Source organism: Doryrhamphus excisus, linkage group LG13 (assembly GCF_037039965.1).
Source record: "Doryrhamphus excisus strain RoL-2023G ecotype Guam linkage group LG13, RoL_Dexc_Guam_v1.1, whole genome shotgun sequence".
Lineage (NCBI taxonomy): Eukaryota > Metazoa > Chordata > Actinopteri > Syngnathiformes > Syngnathidae > Doryrhamphus > Doryrhamphus excisus.
In genome coordinates, this window is record NC_136369.1 from 10590727 (window position 1) to 10605322 (window position 14596).

The 14596-nt window shown below is 43.2% G+C and overlaps 1 protein-coding gene across 8 annotated transcripts in view; it reads right to left on the reverse strand.

The window, feature by feature from the left end:
- Positions 1-14596, reverse strand: part of zfhx3b (zinc finger homeobox 3b) — a 331153-nt gene that overhangs the window by 122302 nt on the left and 194255 nt on the right. Inside the window, exon 1 of one of the 8 annotated variants that reach the window (XM_058089528.2) lies at positions 11459-11928. The exons of the other annotated variants lie outside the window; for them this stretch is intronic. The gene's annotated coding sequence lies outside the window, so the exon portion shown is untranslated. Of the gene's footprint in view, positions 1-11458; positions 11929-14596 lie in introns of those variants that run through there. 8 annotated transcript variants of the gene reach the window in all.

Consider the following 14596-nt stretch of genomic DNA (forward strand, 5'->3'; position numbering starts at 1 on the left):
ACACATACATACACAAATACACTGTGACTAGTGATGGAATGCATAAGTAAACATTGTGAGGGTAAGGGGTCCAGATGGGCAGTAAGGGAGGCCTGTCATGGGAAAGTTCTTGTCCTGAAAACCACACACCCGCCACAGTATGCTCCTCTCCGGCCTTCTGTGCAGCACTGCAGCTCGCTGCTGTGAGCATTACAGGGTTAACTGCTGTGCCCGGTCACAGGCGTGAAGTGAAACAATGAAATAATGGCTGTGAGTGAGCGCTCAAAGGCGGGGAGGGGGGCAGGGCGGGGGCTCGCCAAAGGCTCCTGCAGATGTTGCCGGACTTGGGCAGGTCACACAATCATACGTATTAGCATTCCTGATGGAGGGAGCCCGGATTATGGCGCTGAATGCCTTTCTCTGCTCTGCCAAGGTTTTAACACGGCTACAGAAAGCAGAGAAGAAGGCGAGAAATCCCAAACATGTGGGGAGGAAATGTGGAGACAAGAGAAGAGCACTGTCACACAGAGTTCAGGAAGGCCGGGCTCTCAGCACAATGTTTAGAGAAAAAAGGAAGTGCTGAGAAAAGCAAGCACAGAGTGGGATTGACAGACAAATTGTGACAAATCGACTAAAACAGCTAATGAAAGCATTGAACAAAAAGAGACAATCAAGAGAAATCAAGCATGTGATGATCTAATGGTTTTGTGAGGGCGGAGGAGGCAGTGTATATGTGATGAAGATTTCTATTTGTGCTGGAATGGATGAATGAGTTTGGACAAACAGCTCCTTTTCTCTGTATGGTGAGCAGAACAGATGAGAGTGATATGTGCGGTACTACACGGTTTTGCTCTTTTTTTTTTTTCTCCCCAGGACAGAAGTCCAGAGCGGCCTCATATTTCTGGCTGGCAGACCAGGGTGAGAGCAGAGACAGCATTGAGCAGCTGTTCCCTCACACTCAGGCTTCATTGACCAGCCCAGTGTCTCCAGACACCCATTTCCAACGAGCAGTACAGTTTAGGACACATTTCATTATTTCATTCACATTCAGTCATACTTTGTACAGGATCTCATAATTACTGATCCATACTGTTTCGGCTTCTGGTATCCTTCCATGAAGGTATGCACAGTGGTGCAGTATATAAAGATGGTTGATTGGGCAATAGGGAAGTGTACAGGAAGAAGAAAAAAGAAAGGCAAATATAAAACATGCTCATTTCCACAAAGAAGTATACCTCAGTTCGGTGTTTGCAGTGTGTAGAACGCATGGCAATAGCTACATCAGACAGATGTCGTCTGTTGTCCCTTGTTTACTATGCCATGCCTGGAAAAACAGAGTTTAAAGGCAAACTGAACAGGAAGAAAGGTGGCTCCAGTATACAGTACATACTGCACACCCCAATGCCAGTTATGTGTGTGCTGCTGCCTATGTGAAAGGGAGGAACACAAATGGTTCACAGACCACAGGACAAACAATGACACTTCACTTGAGGGAAGTTGAGAGGCAATACAAAGCCACACATTTGCACTCTTTGCTCTTGCTTTGTTTTAGCACAAGCCAAATAATTCCATAGGAATGCTGCCCAGCCGGTTTGATATCGCTGTATATTCAGTAGAGATTCAGGATTACAAAAGGATATGAGTGTGTGTGTGTAAGCACACACATACACAAACTTTGCTTATTTACTGCATCTTCTCCATTTGCAATACTCACAAGAATCACCTTTAATCAGGAAACCCTTTCAACACAAAGATACGACTGTGGTTTCATTGCTACAAATAGCAACTGCTGGGCTGCAGCAGCTACACCTCTATTTCAGACTTCAGTTTTCACAGAATTATGAGGAAAAGGAGGGCTTCACGCTGCTCTGTCTGGCTCACAGAAACCTTCACATTTGACAGGTGAGGGAGGCGCACCTTTGTCCCCACCCTTTGACTATCAGTAACGCTACAAGTTAATATTTGCTTCTGCCTGCTCATAAATTTGCATTGCATTAGCACCTGACCTAAATGCATTTTTATAAACCAACGTAATTAGCGGTGCATCAGCTGTCGGAGAGAGAACCACGAGTATGAATGTTCCTTGTGTGAGTGGTGACTGGACGGGTGTTCTAGATTAGATGGTTGGGGAAAAGAGCAGTGCCGGGCCCACCCAATGAAAGAGGAAGTAAACATGGTCGCCTTTTTAAATCTACTACATTAACTCTAGCACCAAAAGGGGAGGAACTAGCATGCAGGCAAACAGCCCGGGCACACAAAAGGGGAGTGTCAATGAGGGGGTAATAAGGAAAGACAATGAGTAAACACGCAGGGGAAGTCCGGGGCCAGCATGCTCACTTGCAAAATGCCAGCTTCTGACAGCCTGGTACACACAAAGGCCCTGCTGTAATTAGCCACCCAATAGGTTGTTTAGCATTTGCATATAAATGCCCTGACAGCAAACACTAAACACGCTGACACAAGCCATGCCCATAACACATTTGCCACACCTCTACCCCTCTAGGAGGTCTCAGGGGTCCACTTACGCTGGGCCAACCCCTCATTTCGCCTTGTTCTCATACCCACTGCAGCCAAGCTGGCATGCATTACGCGCCATGTGTACTACTGGACACCACAGAGTGGGTACTCGCTTCTTGTTTCTAAAAAGATTGTGAAACAGCAGGGCCCCTGCTTCCCGTTGAAGACCCACAGACCCGCTTGTCATGTGAGAGCAGATTTCACCCTGACCACAGGACTCGGCGAGACACGAGGGGTGTTTGCAGGTGTTTGCTTCCACACTATTTGGGAAAAGAGGAAACGACACATACAGATATAGCACACAGTACAAACATGTATTCAGGGGCACGTGAGTGTGCACCGAGATGACCAAAGGAAGCAGCAGGTCCGCAGAGTGTGAGAAATGACTGCTCTCTCCTGATCAGGGTCAAAACATACAACCTTGTTTAATGTTGCCTGTCACACAGAGAGATGCGAAGTGCAGTTTTGGCAAAACACACTGAGCTCATTAGCCAACTACAGCACATTTGCACAAGGTGAACACAGCTTGATAACAGACATGCTGTCACTTTTTATATGCTCTGTAGCTTTTTTTCAATAGTTTTGGTGGAAATTCAGCTTCAGTTAAACACTTCCTTTTCTGCCTAATGTTGTTTTGACAATGATGATTCATAAAAAAAAAGACCAATATAAAGGAAGGAAGTGATGGGACTTGTGTCTGCACCCCGCACCCGTCCCCCTTTCCTGTCCCTGACCACGGCCTCTCTCTCTACAGTGCTTCCTCTAAAGCCATATTGTCTCTGGTGTAAACAAAGTATGTCTCATGCACACAATACAGTGACAAAAGTATCGGGACACCTGATCACCACACCTGCAGTGAGTCAAAATGGAAGCAAATGTGACAAGTATTAACCGTCTACTCTTCTGAGAAGACTTTCTTACAAGATGACCATTCATCTAGAAGAACATTTGTGAGGTCACTGCTGGCTCAACATCTCTGTTATAGTTCATTACAAAGGTGTTTGGAAACACCAAAGATCTATTTTCTCTCCTAAGTTGATTCAAGTGTGCCTCAATACTTAGGAGGGGAAAAACTAGCCCACCAAGTAGCACTGCATTTCTATCCACGACTATTGCAGAAACCCTCAAAACGTAACATTAGTATTAGAAAACATGTCTCTCACCTGTCATATGACAACAGGGCAAGATCCGACAAGAGGAAGCACCTGGCCGCAACACAAAGCAAGTAGTGAGAGGGGCCCATTTCACTTCTATTCTCCTCATACAGATACACGGCTAGAGTGGATCTTTAGAGATGCTTGCCAAAATAAACCTTTTTTAAGCATAGGATGTGTGTGAGTGTGTATAAGGAGAGGAAACACAATGTGTTATAGTGGTGTAACACCCGGTATCCGTTTCAATTCTAGCTGTGGCCACAGGCTGACTTCCTATATGTGATCTGACTGTTTTCTTTAACTTCCTACCAAAACAAATGTATTTGTATATTGCCACTACTAATATCAGGGCTTACGAGATTTATCAAATGTGTTTATTCATGAATACATTGCCATAAACTGACCAAATTCATAGAGAAAGGCTGCATAAACCAAAGCCTCACTTTCAATCTTCATTCATTAAAGCAAATGGATACCGTGGCAACCAGACAACGTAAACGACATCACAAGGCCGAGGTCACCTGTCTGTCGCGGCCGTCTGGCCCCGCTCCATTCCCTTGGGACCTGGCTTATTCCCTGTAGACCACCTAGGTCCAGTCTTTGCTCTGTACCACTGCACATCTGAATGAGTAGCAAGCAGTAGCACAGGGCTCCATGTTAAATATGTAAATCACACAGCACTGTCCCTGCTATGAGCCACTGGGCACAAAACAGCAAATTTGATCATATGCTGCCAGAGAGGGTGAAGAATGAGAGCCGGCACGCAAGCACTGCTATTAAAGTGTATAAATATACAGTAAAACATGTTGCCAAGGGGAGAGAGTGCAGCTCATCTCCAGATGCAGCCATATATTCTACATTCTTGTTTTTTTTTGTTGGTATAGCTTTGTGCGAGCCTTTCTTTAATCAATTTATTATGAGACACTGAGGTCCTTATGTTTGTTCATTTACCACAGGGAAATGCAGAGAGTACATTTGTGATGGGTACAGTGAGATCCAGGGTGGGAATCATATATTTAAGGAAAAGTGTGAAGCTAAAAAACACAGTAGAGGAACTTCAGAGGTACAAATATTAGGCATCCCTCTAGGTATACAATCTGCACTAACGTACCACATAGGGCTAATTAATTGGCTTCAAGGTAACTGTTTGTACCTTTTTTTGCAGAGCCAACAAGGTCCAGGTATGTTCCTATGCTGTAAAGGTCAGGTTTCAAGGGAACAAAAGTGGGACATTGTTTACCCAGTGACAAACCATCATACTCCTAACCAGACAGCCATGATGTTGAGCTACTGCACTAAGTTATGGCGATGAAATGTTTGTTAGAGTCTATACTAGTACAACATTTAATATAGCCTGTGTAATACCTGGCATAAAAGCTTTACACATTCAGACAGTGCCATTTATAATTATAATTCAAAATTCCTTCATAAACCCACCGACATGCTTGCTGCTATATGCTTATTTGATGAGCTGGGAGGCTGGCAGATGCAGAGTGCATCTTCTTTTTTTTTTTTTAATTACGACGTCTGCAGCGACTGTGGGCTATAAACAATCAAACGCAGCACCTCCAACACGGTGCGTTGATATTGTATGTTTCTCAAATCTGAAACCTGAAAGTAAATTATTCATGATATTTGCATCATTATTGTCAGCAAAACAAATCAAGTGAACACAAGTGTAAAATAATATAACAGAGCCCAGGTACGAATACATGGATGGTGTCTGTTTGCCTCACAAGGGTTCTAGAATATAACCCTTCTGTTGAATGTAAATTCTCAAAAACAAGTATATGACTGTACCTTTTGGGGTACAATGGCTTGTCATTGAGGTGATAGCTTCAAATGGTATAAACAGTCATTTATCTTGTTGTTCTGTATTGTGTCATTGCATGCAGGAAAATTATTACCAAAATATTTTTACACGAAGAGCATATAATTTCACACAAAGTGTCAAGTTGACAAAAAATAGCACATGCACATCAAAGGATGCCATGCATGGATGATGTTACATCTGCAGTATGTTGCATTACCATGTGTACAGAGTGTGTATGTGCAAAGAAAAGGGAAATATACAGCTGCAGAAGCTATAAAATAGCGCTGACATGAGAGCACTATAGAGGCTACAGCACATAGAGGCCAAGTGAGGTGCACCAAGCTCAATTCCACCACAACAATGGCAAAGAAAGCCACAGAGACAAAACAGGGCTATCCCTGCTCCTTAACCCCTTCACTGCTGACCCGCCAGTCCCCTGGAGCACGAGGAATGACAAATAGTGAGCTGAAATGTATACACGGAGCATATGGCACCTTTTCATAAACACACATATTAGATATAAAAAAAAAAAACAATACATGTGCTCAAAGCTCTACTGAATCCACCAAGGGGTGGATGGAGTTTCGCTTCCTGACCAGAAAGAGGCAGCCGGTAGCTTCACCTCAGCCTCGTCTCTTAGTGAAATATGCCGCCTTGTGCCTCTATGTCTTTGCATTACGGCCCCTCCCTCTATCGTCTCCTCGCTCTCCTTCTCCCACTCTTTCCCCTCACATGCAGCATGGACATGACTACTGCACATTTGCAAGTGAATTACACTTTTTGTCAGGAATTTATTGTGCGCGTGAGTCGTGAAAAATGAGGAAGAAGGGTGTGAGAGTGAGAGGGCGCTCCAGTGTTAGCTCTTTTCTTTTCTTCTCTCCGTAATCCCAAGGAGGATAAGCTGTAAAGTACACAGAGAGGAAGTGCCATAGACCTCGGGTCCGGCATATCCGAACAGTACATTCCAACAGCTCAGCTATCACACATGCATGGCGAGACAGAAATAAAAAAGCCTGTCGGAAGCAGACTGCTGTACTCATTGAGTATGTAGCTCAAAACAGCAAGGAAACAATTTTGTAAGAATACAGTAATTTAAAAAAATCATAACACATAATACAAAAAAACATAAGGCAGTCATGATAGTGTTTTTTTTTAAAGAAAATGACATGCAATGCAAGCTTGAGAGTGTGTGAAATATTTGGCTTTACATTAATCTTTCATCTGTCCAAAAGATAAACACACACATATTGCATTTGCTCCTAATGGGTGTCCCGATGCTGGGTGACCTTGCTGTAAATTAGTGATGAGACCAAACCAAAAAATAAAAAAAATTAAAATCACAAATCATGCTACTTATTCCCCAACCAAAATGTAAGGTCAGTGTATTAATTTGTCAGTAAATTCTCTAACCTTTGGTGAGGAGGACATGTTAATTGTATGTCATTTGCAGGTAATAAAGAAGGTAAAAACATCCAATACAATAGCTAACAAAAATGTGTATTAAATCTTTCATACACACGTACAGTAGCTTTCACAGGCACTGATAAACAATGCCGGTGCGGTTATCACTCTGCAGAGCACAGTAACGTAGAGGAAGAGGAAGAGGATGACAAAGGAATAGGCAAGGATAAAAAAGACGGCGTGTGTGTCGTCAGAGTCACAGGCCAGAGGGGCCCATGTATTGTTCAAGGGCTCAGTATGGCGAGAGAAAGGCGACCTGTCTAAGCGTCCTCCATATTTTATGCATTCTGTCCTTTGTGATGATAAGCGCTAGCGCGGAGGGTGGAATGCTGGCCTCCAGGGTCCAAGAGAGGGGTGGGCTTATGGGAGGCTGTGGTCCATTTTTGCAACCCTCGGAGCCTAGTCCTCTAGCCCGGTGTGTAATTGCGTCCTCTAATGATGCGAAGCTGCCCTATCTTCCGTCCCGGAACACTCGGTGTTAGCTGCTGTGGCCCAAAATAGGATGCATATATAGCTATTAGTTGCCGCTATGCTATACACACACTCTTCGATGCTGGTGGTTCTGAACAGGCATGGATTACATCTCCTGGCAGTCACAACAACACCACCACCTAACGTCTATGTTTGCTACAAATCAGACAGATAATATTAGAATTCTAATTAAACACACAGAGTAGACAATCTTCCATAATCACAGCATTCATTTTTTGTAAGAAATTTGATTTAAACTTGAATTATTGTGTCCTCGTCTGTGACAGCTCATGAGCATCCTTGAGTGAAGAATATATCAAATTTGCAATTTCTACACAGGATTATTCTCCCTCCTCACAGAGGCTCCTGTATAATGTGAGCCATGCAGCATCAGTGGACTCATATAAAAACTAGTTTGCATAAAAAAACAATAAAGCACTTTGAGAAATGTGTTAATGTTTAAAATAATGCACACCAGCCCTAATACAGCTGCACACGCATGCTCTTCTTTCGAGTCATAAATCTAGTCTCCTACAGTGATTGTTAACACGATAACATATTGAGAAAGAGCAAAACCACAGAAAAACCCTGCCAACTTTGCTTGGAACACATAAAAGGATGTCACAGACAAGAAACTAAGGACACAAGCAGGAATTTGGGAGAAAAGTGGACAGGAATTGAAGCTTTTTGTAGACAGTGCAGGCTACCATTCAGGATCACAAACACACACCTGAGAGCACGACCGTCATCTCATCCCACCCTCCTTTTGCCTCCTCCTGCCGCTGAGCCCAGGTCCGCCCACTGCTGATAACATGACACGTCATAATGGCCTCAGCAGCAGGACAAGTGGAGGAACCGGTCTTAGTACTGCATGGCTTTGCACATTCAAAAAACCACAATCTGATTCAAGCGGACGACTGCGGCCCTTCGTCACATGCACAGAAATAGAATGCATCACATTTATAGTGCAGCAACAATTTTATAAGATGCATTTTAGCAAAATAGCATATCACCGCATTTGTGAATTCTCTATACAAGCCTAGCACTCATCAAGAGAGGTCTCTCGCTCCCTCTCTCTCTCGCTCTCTCTGACTGAGGACATGTCAGCGAGCTCCCCTGCTGGGCCCGTGCCCGCCAACAGGAAGGTGGGAGGTAAAGCGGGAGCTACAGTATTTGGAGACACACCGAGGAGCAGACAGCCAGAAAGGGAGGAAGGGAGGGAGGATGGGAGGAAAGGGAGAGAAGGGGTTACGACAGCCAGAGGCGCTTACCTCCCTTGGCTCCATGCTACCAGCACACCATGAAACAAGCCTATCTGTCTTCCACTACTGCTCAGGTATACCCAAAATGCACAAATATGCCGAGATGTGAACCAAGAGGATACACACACACACACATCCTATCATTGGTATTGTATTGTCCAATTGACTGGCATCAGGTATGAGAAGGCACAGCATTGAAATGCTAAAAAAGTGACACGTGATCAGAAGAGCAAAGACACACAAACAAGGCATGTTTATTCAGCAAATGCAAAAGTGCATCTTTACAGAAATATATTTTATTCATGGTGTGTCCAACCATTTAATATAACTTTAACTTAATTTGAGTTGTACTATGCATTGAGTTGACAATTTAAAAGAAATCAAATTGGATTAAAATTTTATTAAATTCAAATACATTCAAATGAGTGTGTTGCCACAAAATTACAATTAAAAACTGTGAAGATGTCATTTCAGTTCAGCAAAGAGCAGCCAAATGACAACCTTGTAAAAACACAGTAACACTTATAACATAATAGTTGAGTAATTTGCCTTTCTAATTATTTTTGTTATTTGTCGTGTGTGGCTATGAGATCACGGTGGCGATTTAACTCATTGCAGCCCCAGTCAATGGTAAGACATGAAACACACACACACACACACACACACTTGACACAAAAAGCTGCCAATGCCAATCAAGCTCAACAATGACAACGACTGCAAATTTACCGTAAACATTTAACAGGAAATAAAGCTCAGTACAGTATTTCCTTGAGTCTGCTTTGCAACACAACAGGACGAGAAAGAGGAGGAAGAGTGTCTAACAGGGGAGGAGGGCTGATCATTTGAAAATCGACCTGCAAGCATTTCATTGCAGTGCAAACACAAAAGTCGAGTCTAACATGCATAAATCACATAAGCAAACAATCTGATTTCAACTAATATGAAGAATTAAAAAAAAAATAACAAGCATGAGTGGTTTGATCTCACTGAGCATGCCTGCTTCTCTCCACTATCAGAGGTAGGGATGTGTTTACCTGACCTCTTCTACTGATTCCTCCTATATGGCCCATGGCTATCTGACCCCTCCACCTAGCCCTCCCCCCAAAAAACAGCATCGACTCCCCTCCCCTCTTCTTTTTCTCCCCTCTATTACATTGCATTATGTTATGTTAACACACCGCACTATATCGCAATATACTTTAGCATATCCTGTACTGCATGCAAAGTCTTCATTCTTGACAACCATGAGTGACCCCCCTCCCAAAAAGAGAAACACGTCAGGCTTTTCCTCCGTGTATAGCCACCCCCAAGCCCCGACATAGTCCCACGGCTGTTTAGCGAGGGGGTTTCCTCTCCTTTCTTTTTTATCTCTGCACTCATGCCGTGACCCCTGTTCCCCATGTTTCTTGACGTCTGACCTCCACCCTCTCTTTCCCAAACACACGCACACACCATCGTCACCCGAAACACACAAATACCGGCGCCTCTGCTTGCTCACAAATCCTCCTCTCTGCTTCCCTTCACCATATATCCCCAAGACTGACTTTTTTCTTTCGCATTGTTTTTACTATACATTTTTTTCATATTTGAGAGATTTTGAGCCATGCTTGTTGCAGCTCAGAAAATGTCCAAATGGCAAATGTTTTGTTTTTGCCAACATTGTTTTCATCCTAATATTGCTACATGTATTTATTTTTATTGCCCATAAGTACAATACATGGGTAATGTAAACTACAATAAGTGGTTTTTAAATGTACAGTTTGCACTAGTTCCTTTAGCAGGTCATCCTAATAGGCCAGTGTTTTGTTTCCAGTCCTCGGAGAGGTCTGATCCAGTAGCCAGTAAGTGGTTGGATCCAACAGAACCTGGCGGCCCATGTTGCCTGAACCACACGTCTGAGAGCCAGCGTGCACTTTGCAGGCTGTTGGCGGTTCTACTGATCCGTTCCTGTCATGGAGGAGAACCCGGGGCTCCCTTTTGTCATAGCCCACACGCACACGCACTCCACACGCACGCGCAAACCGCTCACGCACGCACGCACACACGAGATCGATTTGCACGGGACTTGGTCTGGCAACGGCTGAGAATCGGCTTTAAAATACAAGGCTCCAAAGAGGCAAAGAGCCCGGGCCGAGTGAGGGAGACAAGCCGGACTGAGGTGGGGTGAAGCCGGGGGATGAGTGGCCGTGAGTCGGGGTGAAGGGCTCGTACACATCTCATGGAGAAGAGCAGAAAAACCTCCTGTAGAGATGATCTCCTACGATGCTGAACCCCTCACTTGTTTTTTTTCGGGGTTTTCTATGTTTTTCTTACAAAATGAAAGGGCGAGACAACCGGAATCAACATGCTGGACTTGGAGCTCTTTTCCTGGGCTGTGCTCGCGAGGAGTCGCCGCTGCTCTTCCGTCCGCCAGACCACCAGCTCAGCTTTCATTTATCCCGTTTTGTGCATCCAAAAACACGTCTCTCAACACCCACGATCCCCGTCCCCGGCGAAAAGCCAAAATGTGCTTGAAAAGCGCTTCTTTTTGTGGTACGGGGGAAGGATCGCTTGTTATCGCCCGTAGACGAAGAGGAGAGGACGAGCGCTGATGTAAACACAGGTAACACACAACGCCTTCGAGGCAGACAAAATCTCAAATAAACCTCCAAACTTGCATGAAAACAGAGCCCCCTTTTCAGCCGGGATGTGAGTTTAAAAGGGGACCAGCTCCGCTAGAAGTCCACCGCCATGGAAGGAGGAAAGAGGCTGAGAGAGAATAGGATCGTACAAGAAAAAAAAGAGACAAAGTTGAAACTTACAATTTGTCTTTTGCCGCTTTGTGATGTTCGCTTTTTAATCCAGTAGTAAGACGATGGAGCTAAAGATCCCATCAAGGCGAGAAGAGTCCCTTTTCGGTCAGTTTGCGTGCAGGGGTGGCCAAAAAAGAAAGATCATTGTTGTTGCCGAGTGCGTGGAAAAGGGAGAGCAAGTAGGTAGCTATTAGTTGTTAAAGGCGATATCAAAAATAATTTGGATGCAAAGCAGCCGAGTCTTGACTTGGAGCGAGCGAGGAAGAGGTGAAAGTGAGATCTGATGATTGGGAAGAAAAAACTCTTTGGATCTTTATTCCTGCTAATTAGTTTCCTGCGAAAAAAATGGCTGTGATTAATTCAGTGCGCATGTGCTTCATTACACAGGCACGAAGGGAAGGGCTAATTAGCCGCCTTGTGGATCAATAAGATTCAGCAGAGGAGAGCTCGGCGGAGGGAGGGAGAGGAGGGAGGGAGGAAGAGGAGGGAGGGAGGGATAGATAGATACAAGTAAGGGCGAGAAGGGGAAAAAGAGGAAAGTAATGATCAGGAATAGAAAATATGGAATTAAGAGAGGAGGGAAGTAAGAGTTTGATTAGAGCAAGTGAACGCTGGCAGCCTAAACTCGCCGCTATACTTTCCCCAAACACTTTTTATTATACTTTTCCGAGTGCAACTTATGCAAATGATTCTTTTTTTTATTCACTTGATGTGTTTTATTTGTGCTTTAGTTTGTTTCGTCCTTCCAACATGAGATCGCTGTTTAGTCGCCGTGCAGTTCGATTTTGAACAACTATGAAAAACAAAAGCGTAGCAGGAAAAGTATGCATCTTCGACTAGAAAATAAATATTAGTCATAGATGGAAATATTACTAAACATCACTGCACAATAATGGGTCCATACAGAAAAAAAGAGCTATGATATATTTACAGTAGAATTACACTTGTGTGTGTGTTAGTGAATTTACACATTGTGCAAACTATAACTTTAAGTTAAAGGACTATTTCCGAATATATTTTTAATAAATAACCCGAATACGCATCCTAACGTAGTTAACCCAGACGTTACTGCATTATGATTCTAATGTGATATTGTAAATCATAAATAGTACAATCTGTTTTTTATTGTGTTTGTGAAATAAAGTAAAACCAAACATTGTCAAATGTTTTATAGTAAATTTGAGCTCTAGGAAGATGGAACAGCTTCTCTTATTTTCTGTTCTTCTGTCTAAATGAGTGAGAGACTTTTACTGTATTTGGATACCAAATGCTTTAAAATGTGTCGTCCCCAGGACAAAAAACAAATAGAAATAGTTCCTAATCCAGTGTGAGAATAGATGTAACACAGATCTGTGATGGTGTAGAAGAATGTCATTGTGATATATTCAAGAATGGTGGAAACATTTTCAATAAATTGAAAAAAAAATTGAATCAGGGTGACATGCAGGATGCTCCCTAAATGTGATGATAATATGTCATTGTTGAGTAATACATTTTGTATAATAAATGTGTAATATTCACACCCAATGTCCCCCTTTTCTGTAAAACGTGCATTGAGTACATCAGTGTGTTTTGTGATGACACCCTCACTCTCAGCACACGCACGTTCCGTGGAAAACTGGTCAAGAGTGAGCCTGAACTGTCCACATAAGGTGTATGTTTATGGAAAACAATGTGGATTTGCTATTCTGAGTTTATAAAGCAATACAATGCATTCCATCACAGGTCAGATCATAGATATAAAGCGCATAGAGGACTTTACATGAGACTTGACTCCTTGTTTTAAAGTATCTCTTGTGTCAAACAGCCTGTTATGATGATAAAATATGTGCGCTATACAGTATATTTTATATTTTCTTAACCCACCCATTGTAACCCATAGCAAGAGACCCCCACTGCTAAAATATATGGTGTGTTGCTATACCTGGCATTTCCTGCACACTTGCCATCCACAAGCCGAGGCATGCATTGATACCTGTTTTTAAGGAGAAAACACACAGACTTGTGCATGTTTCCCCCACATCGTTGGCGGAGCAAGAGGAGGCAGAGTGCAGGAATCTGGAGGATTTGCGACATGCCTTCTCTCTCGGGAAGAACAGATTGTAAAAATGAATAGGTTGAAAATAGCGTGCGAGGGCCTAGGAGATAATAAAAGAGGTCGGTGTAATTTGAGGCTTGTAGGAGGCAGCCTGCAAAACCCATCAATGCAAACTGGAGTTTACAAAGTGTATGCAAAAGGCCTGAGTGACATTAGTCCATCAGCATCAGTGTGGGCTGTGTTGGAGGGGTGTTGGGGGGGGGACCCTTCATGCTTTTAGGGCTCGTGCATGTCTGAAAAGGGGTTGAAAAGGAAAGGGGGGGGTCTGCAGCTTTTGTGTTAACAGCATTCAATCGCGCCTCTCTGTGGGAAGGGTAAGCGTCCACGCGCCATCCACGAGTGGCACATTGTACATGGAGCACAACCTGTGGCTATATGACAGCCCGTGGACGTGACAAAGGCACGCGGAGTGGGGTTTCAAGTGCGCACACACACACACAATCACATGACCATCACCCAAACCCGTGCAGCCCCACTTGCGCACAAAACTAGTTCACGAATTCAAGGCATATTTCGCTCCAAATATTTAATTTACAATAAATAGATTCTCGGTTCATTTTTTTTCTGCATGTGCGCGCTTGGAAGCTCGTGCACACGCCTAACCCCAGACAAAGCACAAGAAGAAACAGAGGAAATGAGCATGGGGTGAAAGTATTTAGGGATCAAAGATCCAATCGAAGAAAGTCATAACTGCTCTGAACTAGACTGAAGGATTTGGGAGATGTTCAATAGGCTGCAATATTGACAATATTGTAAATGTGTATGATCAAGTTGTGCGTAAACACACGAAATAAGTCATCTGCATGAAGAATGCATGATGAAGATGGTGTTTAAAATGCATATTTAAACATAATATATTTTAAATATATTGTGCATTTTAATGTAGTATGATGATGATTAAATCCTGTTTAAAAGTTGCTATAATATTACATGCAGCACACTCGGACTGCTATAATCAATATTCAAACTTGTGCAATCAAGTAATTTCGATGTACAGAAAATATAAAAATATTGTGATTTGGAGAGTGAAGGGTTAATTTGTAATGGTC